Source organism: Anopheles moucheti, chromosome 2, assembly GCF_943734755.1.
Source record: "Anopheles moucheti chromosome 2, idAnoMoucSN_F20_07, whole genome shotgun sequence".
NCBI classification, from domain to species: domain Eukaryota; kingdom Metazoa; phylum Arthropoda; class Insecta; order Diptera; family Culicidae; genus Anopheles; species Anopheles moucheti.
Genome location: NC_069140.1, coordinates 99,152,519 through 99,167,402, shown reverse-complemented (window position 1 = coordinate 99,167,402; position 14,884 = coordinate 99,152,519).

Sequence of the window (14,884 nt, the reverse complement as noted above, 5' to 3'; positions counted from 1 at the left end):
TCCGGTGATGACGATATGTTTTCCGGCATTTTCCCCAACCGGCGCAGCAGTGTGTGTGTGTGTGTGTGTGTGTGTGTATGTGTATGCTGTGTGATAATAATTGGCCTTTAATTGATTTGATTTGCGCTGATGTTTGAACAATTGTGCAAATGAAAATTTCATTCCCGTTCCGGAAGCGGAACCTCAACGCAACGTGCGATTCTCTGTCGTGGTGTGGTGTATGTACCCCTGAATACCCGGATGGGGCAGCAACATACACGTGTCCTTTGGCACCGTACATGTGCTCTGCGTGCGTGTGTGTGTTTTTTGGCATTTGTGGCGATGGTTTCCTATTCGATTGTGTCGAACCGATGAACCTCATTGTGTCCAGACAAGCTTTGCTTCACCACGAGACAACAGCAGCACTAGCAGTAGCAGTTGGCCGGAGGCAACCTCTGTCGGAAGTTGACAGGAACATCGAATTTATGTGTTTCAGGTACTGCTCTCCCATCCCTGGGCCTGGCGCAGGGATGGAAGGCGCGAGCGAGGAATGCGTAGGAAAAACGTGTTAATAAAAAAACCCGAAACCGGGGCCGGGGCTGATCCACCGAATAGTGTACCCTTTAAACCTGGTGCTTCAAACAGGAAACGTGATACAAAACTGCTCTTTTCTGGACTGCTAACTCTTTCGAACGATATGTTTTACTCCTTTTTAAGGTGTGATTTAATGGATTTTAAATTATTCGTTTTCAGTTTCATCCTTAAAATTAGTAGACAAACTCTGTGATGGGCTGGCTAATAAGTTCGATTAATGTTAGTGTTTTTAAGTTATTTCATAAGACAAAACAAATCCAGGAAGTCAGTTCTTATGGCAAAAAGTTCCGGATGTATGCTTGAGGAATTACATAGATTAGACAAGGCAGAAGGAAAATAAGTTCCTTTCGATTGTGTCTTTGGTGTTTGGAAACACAAGGGATAATTCTTACCCTTGACACATTTTCAAACCGTTTTATGATAGCGCCTGAAGGTATGCAATTTTTACACATTTTACTTACATCAATCTGTCGATATGCTTAATAACTTGCTTGCTAGTCGTTATCCATCGCAGGTAGGGCATACTAAGCTTCCTCTGTCCATGTAGATGACCCTAAATGGCTCTACGGGCTGGGTCGTCCGGTGCCATTCTAATGACGTGACCAGGGCTCCGGTTGACAGATGTTGAATGGAGTCGCACTACGAGTGTATTTATTGATGAGAATTTTATCCGCAATTCCAAAACATACCCAAAACCTCAACTATGCGCAACATACGATTAAATTCCACCCATCATTACATACCTCGAAACTCGATTTTATAATTGACGGTGGTTTCGTTTTTTCATCCACTGAGATCCTCTCACACTCTCGCTATTGCAAACCAGCTCTTTACAACTATCGCCATCATCATCGTCCTGCGAAGCTTCGGTAACTACCACAATCAATCAAAGGATGCCGTGGTTCTGTTTGTTGTTTGGCAGCTTAAGCGATGGCCCCAGTGTAAGAGGGGAGTTTCCACTACCAGCTAGACCAAACCGTAACGATTCCAATAAGCGAAATGGTCTGCTTTGCACATTGTTTGCCCCAAAATATGCGCCTGTTCGATCACACGTTCCGGTAGGTTGTGTTTATTTATTCTTTTCACCTTCATCCCACTTCCGCCCACGAACAAAACAACTAGCTACCTACGCCCCGGACCAGGATTGGTTGCAACATAATTCATCTAAATTGCGCCCGAACCGAAATATTTCCGCCGGAATGTGTTCACATGTGTTTTTCGCGCACCGGACCCGTACCGGTGACCGGTTTGTGTGCGGAATACTCCTCACATCCCTATCTTTCGCCCCCCCCAGGGTTTACCCCTGCAGTTCGATTGGTCAATTTCCGGACTGCCTCCGTTTGTTCGCTTAATATTTCCTGCAAAATTATCGCGAACAAAATCGGATTAAGGCTTTGGCTCCGGTTGCGTTTTTGTCGACGCGGTCCGAACACATTACCACAGAGTGTTTTTTTTTCCAACCACCTAACAATACTCAACCGAGCATATCAGCTGATAGAAGCACACGCACACAAACAAAAACTCTGACCTGGCCATGGGCTAATGTACCGGAGGTGAAAGAAAACGAGGGAAAAAACGCACAACAGATACAAACGTAAAGAAAATAACAAATAATATCAACCGTTGTTGTTGCTGACCAAACAGACTTTTCCACAAAATGGCTTCCGGCGTTATTTAGTCTGGGCCGGGATTTTCCCCGGGTTTTCCTGTAGTGTAGTACCGCAGCCCGAAACAAAACAAAAATAAATACCATACCGGGGACGATTTTGGAGCAAATTCATAAATCTTGCTTCTCTTCCCGCACGAGGTTGACAGATATGATAGAAATAAATTTCGATTATTTTAGACTACGGCAACTAACACGCAAATAGAAAACGATTTCGTCCAAATAAACCCCTTCCGTTCCTTGCACAACGGGACATTAGCCAGATGAAAAGGGTTGAAGGAGTTTAGCGGCGAAAGCCCTGTCGTCGTGAGAGTTTGAGGGGTTTTTACCCCCGGTTTGGTCCCATCATAAGCAAGTCTCTTAGTCCCTGGTCCTTAGTCATGTTTGGCGTCATCAAGGCGTTTTAGGGAGTGTGGGAAGGGTGTGATAACCCTACCCGGTGGAGACCCAGCTCGGGTGAGAAATGTGGTGCGATTTATGAGCTTTGCAAACGTCTAATAATTCACGCGACGCTTAGGATCTTTGCCTTTGACGGTCCGTTTTACCGTCCGTTCCCGTGGGTCGGCTAATTTTGCCCACTTTGGAAAACAAATTTCATTTCGACCACATCAAGCACCGAATGTCCGGTTTGGTTTTAACTGAAATGTCACCCATTGAACCCCCCGTCCCACTGCAGTTCGATACGTTTTCAGAGAAGGACAAACCAAAACAAAAAAAAATGGTTCTCATGACAACGGTCCATAGCAATTTCCGGTCGTTTTCTTTTTTGGGGTAGGAAATGTGCTGGAAAACTTGCTTTCGAAGGTGAAACAGCTGGAATTGATGTGTAATAGTTTTCGAACCGGTCACTCCGCTGCTGTCAAACGAAGGGCTTTCAATTGCGAGAATATTAATATATGGTCCCCCTTTCATTGGGAGACAAGGTGTTAATAAAAATGGTAAAAGATGTCCACAAAAACATTCTGAACCAAACGGCCCGTGCCGTTTACAAAAGGGAAAGGCAAACTACTAATATATAACAATCAATAACCGTTCGAAGACAATTCGAAGGAAAATATGTAATCCTACGGCGTAAATTGATGAGCATCCAATTCTCAGATAACCGGCCCTGGATGGCGTTGACACATACCTGTGCTAGTAGAAGTTTCCCCATATTAAAGTTATTGGCATGTGTCAGTGAAATGTGTTTGGGTATCAGCTTAAAAATGTCCACAGGCTACGTTTTAAGGAAGTTGGAAAAGTTTTTATTGAAATCACCCTGTATCCTTCCTCACATTAATATTGGATCGCGTGAGAAGTTTTTGACAACTTCTTCAAGGAATAAATTATTCGTTTGACGGATGAATACTATAAGTGTACTGAGTATTAAGTATTAGTTCCTATATATCACTATTTCAATCAATTTAGGCACATATTCTTACTTCACTCTTTTACTCAATATCTCTTTCGGTATAGCAACATCGGCCGTTTATTTTGTCAGCTTTCATAAACAGCTTCAAAGTTATGCCAACACTTCCATAGAACCTTTCGTTAGCCTTATCGGCCATCATCACTGGATAGGTCTTCCTCCACTGGCCAACAACTACCCTGTTGGACCAATAAACCGCAATCTTGTATCATTCCCATTCGCAAGGAAGCGGTCGCGGCAATAAGTGACATAACTCCCCAACCTAACCGCCATACACTTCAAACGCCAACCCAGCTCAATAAGGCCGCTTCTCCTTCCGGGCTTCAATCATTTGTGAGTTTATTTGCTACGCTTCCCAGTCGAGTGTGCCAGCCAGCCAACAGCGCTGGGAGAGCATAAAACTCAATGATTATTTTTACAATTTGGTCCGTTCTTTATGTTGGTTTAATTGAAAATTTTACGACGCTGACTGCTGTTAATTAACACGGACCACGTCTTGGCGTACGATTATTATGACCATGTTTGGGGTGTGGGCCAGCACCAGGAAGGAAGCTTTCCCGCCAGGACTTTGCTTGAGACACCAACAGAAAAAAAACACACACGAAAGCACAAAAGACTTCGGATAAATCCATCGCAATGTCTCATGTCACACTTCCGTTCAGCACGATTACCGTCCGACAGGAAGCGAGCGTGTGCGTGTGCTGATATTTCTGGGTAAATATATATATATTTTTTATCCCACCCATTCTCCCGTAAAACTTCCTTAACTTCCACGCGCAGAGGGAGCCTAGGCGGAAAATAAATCATCACGTCCATCAGATCGGCACGTTTCTTGGTCTAAACAGTCTATCGCCGAACAATGGTGCCGGTGCTGGAGCACACTGCCAGCATACGGCTGGGTGGGGATGGATTTAATTTTCTCCACTAATTGATTGACGGATCGAAACGGGTAAAAACACTGGACAGATCATTAACGGTCCGTGCACCGTTGAGAGTGTACCGAGCGGGAGAAAGATTGATCCGGGGCTCAGCTTGGAACGAACGATGTTGAACGATGTCGTGGAATTGGGGGTTGTACAGAAGGAGCAGGTGGTGGTTCGAGTGGTGTATGGTTTTACAAATAGATCAATTAATCTCCAATATTGAAGGTACAGAATGATTGGAGTTTTATTCGCCACTCGATAGTGTTCGCCACAGAGGCGCTACGTACGTCAAGGAAGGGTCTTTACAATAAAGCGGTACACGCGAATGCTTAGAACGGAGATGGTTTTGTGTCAGCTTTTGTACTAAATTGGAAAAACGGTTAGTAGATCCAATAGGTAACCTAACTCAACACATTCTTAAGAAAAATCTAATTTAACGATAGACGCTGCTTAGTACAACGAAGTATACCGAGAACTGTCATCCTTCTTATATTCAAAATGACAGTTGACAGTACATTCAAAATGACAGTGAGTTGACAGTTGTTCTTTGGATCATCCCTTCAGCAGTTCACGGTTGTTCTGAGACCCCCTGAAACAAACTTCGGTATGTTGCCAGGATTGTTCCAGCATCAGGAGAAGAAACCGATAGATTTTTAACGCCACCTCCATGTACTCGATTCCAACCCCTTTTACTGTTTCCATTTTTACTTCTTCTCACTAACAATGTTGAACGCGTAAGCGTAACCAGATAGCATTGTTTCTCAAAAAACCGTTCGCTCGTCTTAAGTGCACGGTGGGACAGTTTATTGTTGACCATAAACAATCCCGACGGAGGCCATACAATCAGCGTTGAAAGCATACCCTCTGCTCTGTTACGGCTCCAATGTTGAGGTTACGGCGCATAAAATGCATCGACACACAATGCACCGGTTTTGGATTGCATCGTCGTTTATGTGGTCATAAACCCCCCTATGTGCAGCGTAACGGTGGAACGGGAAGAATCTTCCATGCACGAGATCAATATTTGAATTCTTTCTACAATTTTTACGTTTTCTTCTCGCGCCACTCCGTACGGCTCAGACGGCACAGTTGGTTTGTTTACGGACTGCTTCGCTGTATCTCTAATCGTTTGATGCTGATGGAACGTAGGGAGGGCAAGATTTTGCAATAAAATACGACAATTTATTGCCTTTCAAGTGTATCTACACACACACACACATACGAATGGGTAGGAAAAGTTCCTGGCGTACTTGAAAATGCGCACTTTCCCATCATCCGGTGGCAAAGCTCGATTTTATGTGTTGGGTTTTATGTTTCGGTCGTGATATTACGTTACTAGTAACATTCCGATAACACAAGGTACACGTTACTACATATATTTAATATAACTTATAAAATTAGACTCGCGCGCGCACACCGACCGATCGCACCAAGCGGATTTGCGCCATTCCCTTTTTTGGTGTAGGGCCCATTGACCTGCCGAGCTGATCCTTCACCTATACATCGACACGTTGACAGCTTGACTGTCAACGGCGAGCAACTGGTCTAATCAGCTCGGCCAGGTTGGATCACAACATTGGGTATTTCCGTTTATCTTTCGGTGCAGTGCCGAGCAGTATCGAAGTGTCGTTTATATCCCTTACGGTTGCAGCAAAGGCAGCAAAAAAATAAGCTTTTACATCAAACGAACTTGCTTCAACCCATGCAAGTTATTGACATTCAATGAAAAACTTTTCATCTTCAATCGTTGCCATGCGTGCACTCCAATTTCCTTCCAGGTTTTACAATGATTGATTCTAATAAAAGCTTGCTGTGTGTACGGTGCTTTCAGTGTTCCAAGACTAAAGGCGTGTGCCTTTTTTGCCTCTAAATCCTCGTAAGTGTCAACAACAAACCAACAGCGGCTAACAACGTCTCGGAGCAGTGAGCATAAACAATGGAACAAGTACAATCATTCTTGGAACTGGTCCTGCTAGTGTAATATTACACCATGAACGGTGTACTGAAGTTTCAAATAAAACGTTTCCTACCGTCCCACCCATTACTCTTTCGGAAGTGAAAACAAACATTCAACGGAGAATATGAAGCCTGTAGAAGCTGCCTTTCCACAGGTAACTTGGAAAAATTTCCATATTCTCTACCCTCCGGCGTGTCCAGTCGATCGTGTTTGTGTTGTACCAACCGTCACTACTCCGTCCATTAGTACGCTACTTGTTGCCGGGAAAAAGAAATCCCGTTGATGCCTTTCCGAACCATTCAAACGAAGGCACCGGGATAGTTCGATTGGATACACAAGAGCGCTTAAAAGGCACCCTGAGCAGTGCAATGGGAAGGACCAGTAGATTGCAAATTGCAACTTGCCAGCTCTGAATTGTTGGAAAAAGAAAGTTAGGGAACGGTCGCAAGATGGGAACCGGTAGTTTGGCGCCTAGGATGCATTTTACATAATGCTTAACGAGAACAAACATGACTCCCCGTTGCAATCTGATGTGCTCGGATGATGGTTCGCCGGGCAGGAAACAAGAAAAACCAGACGGTTTAAAACTGTTGAAACAAGCCAAATTTTGACCCGTACGCGGTAAGATCTACCGTAGAAATATAAGAAGTAACTGTTGGCGAAAACATACTCTGGTTCCCCGTTTGTTTATACGGGTAGTTACACTAACAGCCCGGCCTGGCCATTGGAAAGCACTACGTCCAGAACTATTTATTCTTGCAATCACAGATAATGGCCATCCATGGCACGTACACGCATGACGTGGTGCTCTTGTTCCATTTCCGTCATCCAATCAGCTGAATCCGCTGGAACGGTTTCCCGTCGATCACCCGCAGTGTTCCGCAGTAATCCCACGAGGTTCACCCGCAGGCACAAGAACCGTAACTTTCAATTTGCAAGTTACTCCACCGGCTGGAGATGAGCCAACCGAAACTCACCCACCGATTCTTGGCAAGTGTCGTAGGAAAACAATGCACCACCGACGGGTTATTTATTCGTTTTCTTTCCATGGGTTTCACTCACTTGCAGTCTGCCAACGCGAATATCTAATGCTTACTGCTGCTTTAAGCACGGTGTGCTTGTTGTCCGTGAGCAAAAGTGCCTTGTGAATCATTGTGCTTTAAGCAATCAGTAATAGAACGAGCTTCTAGCGAGTGACGTTGAACGGCCATTAGAAATAGGATCTGACCATACCTTCATAAAAATGCTACCTACAATTTCAGCTACCTTCCGTGGGCATACGAGGCTCCGTCATTCCTGGAACAAAGTTCACAATGATACCGGACCCCACAATCCTATCGTATCCCGATCCGCTTTGTGCAAAAACCGCCGCCGGCCAAAGCGGAAGCGGAAATTGAACACAAATGGAAGCAGGAAACAGAATGCGGGAAGCGATGAAAGCTTACTCGACCTTTGGTACAGCCATTTTCCCGGAACCCGGAATTGCAAGTTCCGGATGGAGAAGGTAAATGGCCCCATCGGAAGTGAGCTGATCGGTGCTGGGTGCACTCTGTTCCGTGGGTTGTTCGCGCGTTGGACGCGATAAACATCTTCATTGTGGGCAGGTTTTAATTCTAGGCTTTTTAGTTTCTTCGTGTATTCCTTTGAACGGATTGTGCTTGAAAATGGGAACAGTCAGAGTGACGTTGGGGAATTCACCTATGGCTACTATGCTGTTAGTGTACAGGAGCTTGAGACATGTTACATACAATCAACTATCATTGTGCTACGTTAATCTGAAATGTTCACGGGTGTTGGGAGATTTATTCAATCTTTTAGATACAAAAAAATTCAATTCCATACAGCTGTGTTACTTAGACAGTTACTTAAGCTGGATCCCATCGATACTACCACGATTAAGATATTCTCAACTCTGTAGAACTCCTCCGTTTCCAAAAAAAACTTGTTGAAAAACCCCTTATCCCCTTCAATGTACTATACTCAATCTCTTCTAATATCGACTTAAGTCGACTTTCAGCATGCGCAAGTCGACATTAGCAAATACTATCAAACGATAAGTGTTTTAACATTGTAATATGTTATTATAGTGGAGAATGTGGAATGTGTTGGTAAAGTATCCATTAATTATCTAGGTAATAACGCTCACCCAATCGATTTCCTGGTAGTAAACCTTTTGGCCCAAAACCTCTCCGGCATGTGATGCACCAAACGCAGCTGCATAAATAGCGGTACAGAATCGGAGGCCTCGTGAACCTGCCTACGAGGTCAGACGGTCGTTACGCAAATTGGCAATGCCAACATAATATCGTGATTGCCTCCTGCCGGATACAACCGTACCAGGAAGCGAACTTGACTGCAGGACATCGGCAGTAAAATAGGAACACCTTTAGCTGACCTCACACAGCTGACCTCCAGCAATATCGCGTATGAAATGTCTCCATCCTGTGAACACGGTGAACGTCCAGTAAAGATGTACGCTTTATTAGTTTCCTCCGTGTTCCACTCACATTGCATGCTGCAATGCAATTGCAGCTACTCTCTTCTCCAATCGTGTGTCCATAAATAGCTCCGGCTGTGCAATTTATATTTTTTCGATAATTTCTCGATTGTGGAATCGTGATCGTACATAGATTTCTTCCTTCCATTCGCCACTTGCACTGTATGCTGTACGCTATTGCCCTAGGTGGCATCTTTCGCACAGCGACCAGCACGAAGATGGTTGCAATAAAAGCATTACTTCAACAGAGACTCCACGTGCAATCATAACATCGAACAAAGCTGTCAGGCGCTTGTTTGCTTCGACGGTGTGGCAAATGGATTCTTGTGGCCTCGCCATCCCGTCCCATGGTGCGGTCAGCGTACACCAACGTACCGAGCAGTAATTCCACGTACATAACTTTCAGCAGATCATACTTGGATTGGATTTATGAAACTGAAAAGCTAGATCCTCTCGCCCCTAGCCTCTGGAGCCTTCTTTCTCCCGCTGGACAATAAAGTGAAGCGGGAAAAGATGAACGTCCATGCGACCAAGAAAGAATAGCAAATCACAATCGTAGTCTCCATTCCTGGTGTTTTTAGGTACGGTCTGCGGGCGAGTCGTGTATGCTTCCGGCGAGTAATGGTTCTTCGTAAATCAGGTTTGTCCGTAATTGTGCAATAATGAAAACGCAAAGGAAAAAGTGTGGAAATGTTGTATTTTTACTTCCATTTTTTTTTTTTGCACAATTGTTGACCGGAAGTAAACGTGCTCAAGTAAGTAAAAGGGACCGCAATGCAAGGGACCGCTTGTTTGAAGCAGCAATCAGTGGACAGTAACAAATATGGGCACTTTAATTATTATCGAACAGAACGTCTGGCAGTAGTTTTAAAGCAATAATATGTCCATGTAATAAGTTACATCTTGTTCGCCGATTCAACACCTGCACTCACTAATGAGTTTGCAATCTGTAAGCTATTTTAATCGATCGTTTGATAGTGTCCAATAAAACAATATTGAGCAATGTATAATAAACTTAATGTGCTGATTATCGCCACACCGCATCGTATCGGAGCTTTTGTCCCGGCATCTCCTCCCCCGATCCGTTCGCTTACAATGCCTAGGTGGATAACGAAGCTTTAAAGCAATCACGTTAGATCACAATCGTGAATATCGATATGGATTGTAGAATAATTATACAATTTAGTCTGAACAGATTTATCCACTTTGTCCTTTCCCCCGATCAGCTCCATTACTACACACCACGTGGCACGAGTATCACAATCGATGACAAACTGTACAACAATAGAATAGAAACCATACCCACGCAAACTGCCCCCAAGCTCCCCAACAGTCAGCTTGTGTGGGTAGATTTATAAATTAATTACTCTAATTTGTGGCTATGAATTAATATCATTATCGCACACGCGGATGGTACGCGGCATGGATGGAACGGGTTGTTAGCTTGTTGCTGCTATCGATGATATCATTTGTAAACAATTGGTATTTAGATGTCAAAATAGAGGATTTTGTCTGATGATAGTTGTCACATGGTGTTAGTAGCGAAACATCGACATTACGTCGACGTTCCCTTGTAAGGAACAGTCTGTTATTGCTAAGGAGATTGCTTACACTCAAACAATTTGATTTTAAGTAGTACGATAGTTTGACAGCTGTCAAATAAGGTTGACAGAGTGCACTATAAGCACGTGTACTGGGTGTCATATCAAGCATATCACGTTCATCCACATCAACCTGGCATACTTTATTTTGATGATTGGCTAACAAATATGGCATTCAAATCAGCGCCAGGACAAATAATGCATCCCGATCGCCGCACGGTGTCAGTTCGGGACAGCAAACATATCCCCCGCTTGTTTCCATTATTACCACTTTCCGCCGGTCGTACCGATGGTACGAACCGAAATGCCTTTAAATTAAGTTAATGCAACCGAAACTAATGCAATGCAATTGCCAGTGCGCAAATTAACATTCGCTTACGGTCAGCTGTAATTAATGCTATCGCCACCGATGCAACACCGCACAGCATCAGCGCACCGGGGATATCGTTCGATGCATATTCTATGCACCAAGTTATGCTTAGCTTACCACTCCACATAACAAGCTTTCCGACCCGGTTAATGATATCCACTAACGCTCGGTGGCGGCCACTGATTAACTGTTTGCCTCAGCTTTGCGCTTCTGCCTAATGCTGTTTTTGGCTGTGACATGCTACAAATGTTTGCTATCTCGATGCAAAATTCTACAATCCAGTCGAATGCGTGTGAGCTAACGTGCGTCAGCGTATTATTTCACGCCAAATTATTACGATGCATTGCGTTGCCATAATCAGGTTCACTGGTATAAAAGATCATTCCACGAATCAACAGGGCAGATGTATAAATGATTACACCTGCAAGTAAGCAGCACGCGGAAACCGGAATGGCGAATATTTCTGTACCAAAAGAAAGCAAAAACACACACGCATAGTAATGATTGGGAGCCCATCTGCATTTGAGAACTGCTTATTAATTGGTGCAACATATGCACGCGCAACAAATGATGATTGCAATGCGAAATTGCAAACCCAGCGCTATGTACGGCTGTCGCCAACATCAAAGTATCGTCATCCGGCGCTGAATGTCCGGGGACCGGGGTGCATTCATTCGTACGGAAAATGGTAGATAAAAGGCACATTTTTCCCGGCTGCATTCGATGGAATGTGCATGGCCTGGAATGTATACGGACGGTCGATGAGCAATAATTATCGCCGCTTTTCATGGAAAGCTTTTACACTGGCGTAACAATGTTGAGCTTATTAAGAAGTGTCATTTACCGGCGATGGAATGTTTTACGTACTGTGAATCAAATTATGCATATTTGTTTTAAATTCTTTTTAAATTTTAAATATAAATTTGAATTGTTACCTTGCGACTTTTTTTTTCATCCACGCAAATGACACTGCTGAAAACTCCAACTCCTTACTGCTGCGTGGCTCCCTTAGTTACGACATCCCTTAGTAACGACCCAAGGGGGTATTCTACCTGGCAGCACAAGAAATATAATAAAACGATTTTTTTTTCTGGAAAATAAGGGAATTATGCAACTCGTGTAGCGTTTTCTATTCAAGCGGGATTCCTGAACAGTAAAATACAATGATTGATGTATTTTCTATTAAAAAAGTCTTATAACTTTGTAGTTATTCGGTGGAATGTTTAGTAATTAATTTACTACATTGTTTGCTACTGACAGTCCGGCTGCTTACACTTTACTCAACAAAAACTCATCATCAAACACAAACTAACAATCCGACGAGCACTTGTTGCACCCAATACCAACACCAATGCAACGATTGCTTCACAACCGATCCTACCGCTGCCTACATGCTTTCGCACCTGTTTTTTTAAACTATTTTTCCTGCACCATTTAGAAAACATCCATCAACCCGAACGCCACTAATTTATGCTAGCACACCAACCAACTCGTGCCTTAGGTAAATGCAGCGGGCCACGATAAAGGGCCAGCGTAGTGTATGTCGATACCGCTTGCAACACTTTACCGGGTTTTGGTGTATATTTGGCGAAACGTCTACGGGTGTGTGTAGAAAGCAATTCTCCAAAGTATCTCTCGTATCCCTTCCCGAAAACTATTACCTACTCGGCGCGCTGTGGCACTCGAAGGATTCCCGACCTATTTACGTGCTGTACGGATAAAATCGAATGTCTGTGATGTAAGCAGCCCGATGCTGCACACAGATAGCCTCACAGAGCCGGAAACGGAGCGAAAGGTATACAATCCAATTTTCGGTTGGAAAACTTTTCCCCGACAGTAGGGTCAGTGTATGGCAAGCTCCTAGGAGCACAGGCACGCCGAAAGCTACGAATGCAGATGGTGAGCGTTTAACGGATGACTACGTTTTGGAAGTTTACGTATGCGGGATTTCGTCCCTTTTGCACCGAAAGGAAAAGGTTATGCAGTGAAGCGTTCCCTTTTTCGAACGAAATGGTCTCACCCGGGCAACAACCGATCGTTATTAATATGGCTGTCCATATGGTAAAACCACTTGACGAAAGTTATTAACTGATGTTGCTGTTGCGGAGGCATCATGTGTTTCCCCAAGGAAAGGTGCACTAGCGCTAATCGATCACGAGGATGCCGCATTCAGCTGCAACACTGCTGTGCATGCGGCTAGATAGATTCTTTGTGAAGTATTTGAGTCAATTAACCTCCGTTGTCAATTGTGCTTAAACAGAAGCTCTTCATATGGAGGTACCGTGAGGTAAAGTTTTGGTGGAAATGTGTCACATCCTATATGAACCTTTAAACGGACAGCATGAAGTGTTCGACGGGCAACTAATCCAATAAACCTGTATCCATGGTAACGTCGAAGCTGCTCTACCGGCACATGTGCAAAATTGTATAGATTAGTGGACAGAGACTAAGGTTTTTTGCAGGCCGCTCCATCTAATAGACTAAGCAAAAGTCTAAGCTTTCACATGTTGTAACTTGTGGCGATGATGTGGTTACAGAATTTAATACCCAAATGAAACTGTCTGAAAGGTTTTCTTCGGGAATCATCACTAGCTAGAATATATCCCCACAATGTGCCTTGAGAAGCTGTTTAATGGAAAAGTTTAAAGCTAGAGTATCGCATACTTAGTCAGAGGCCTTTCAGCTTTAAGGCTTTCGGTTTAGTTACCCGATACCTATGCTGTTAATGCTCGTTTTACCGTGTCGATCGGAAATCCTGAGGCCCTTCGGCAACATTTTACAAAAAAAAATGTAAATATATTAAGTGCTGTAAAACACCGCTGGCATTCCAGCTTTTTTATGGATGATGCCAACAGGACCAAACTCCAGAGCAATAAACTCCCCATGCTAGTGATGAGATGGTGATGATGATGATGATGATGATGATGATACTGTAAAACAAAAGTTTTTCGACATCCAAGTCGATAAACACCGAAAGCTATACCCGATGGATGTCTGGTTCTTACCCTGCCGATAACTAGACCCCCATTCGTCGTAAGCTTTTCCTACCCTGGACGGCCGTTCCTTACAGCATTACAGCGTTACGTTGTATCCATTTTTTAATGTACCAACTCCATATATTTAATCGACAAAAGGGGGGAATATCACTTTACGACTAGCTTCACACACACGAGATTTTGTACCAGAGAAAAACAACTCCACACCATCACCTACATACATGGCTTTGCCTGATGGAAGTAGCTAGGAGCTTTCATTAGAATACGGGATTAAAAGTTTCGCACATAAGCCCGATCGAAGCCGCAAAAAATAATATCCTTCAGCTGATAGTAACCCGACGATGGTTGTGTCCCCGGAGAGAGGAACCTTTAGGAATGAGAGATGAATTTCCTGTAGTATCATCAACAGCACTAGCAAAACAAGAAACATTGACCACATCCAGACGAGATCCAATATAGGATATAGTTGAAACTTGGATTAACGTTGCATCGGTATACAAGTATAAAGGATTTTCAGCTTGTTTCTATGGATTAGGACGCAGAATTAGCATTCAATAAAGGGGAAGATTATGAGTACGTTAGATCATGTTTTTCTTTGCTTTATCTGATTACTGTCCATATGCACGTAATATCTCCAGTATCCTTTAATTCTATCCAATCATTATTTCGATGCTTTCGAAGAACGTTCGTTCACGGTACCATTTCTTATCAGCCTGGTGAATTGTAATTAGGTCAGCTTTCGGCTCAATTATCATTATCGATTTCTATAATTTCAACCATAAGTCAGCCTGCTATACACCCTATCAGATTTACTCCGGGAAATAATCCTGGAAGCATGTTGATTGATGAGCATTAGCCCTTTAGTAGGCAGCCCTTAGCTGGAGAGAATATTT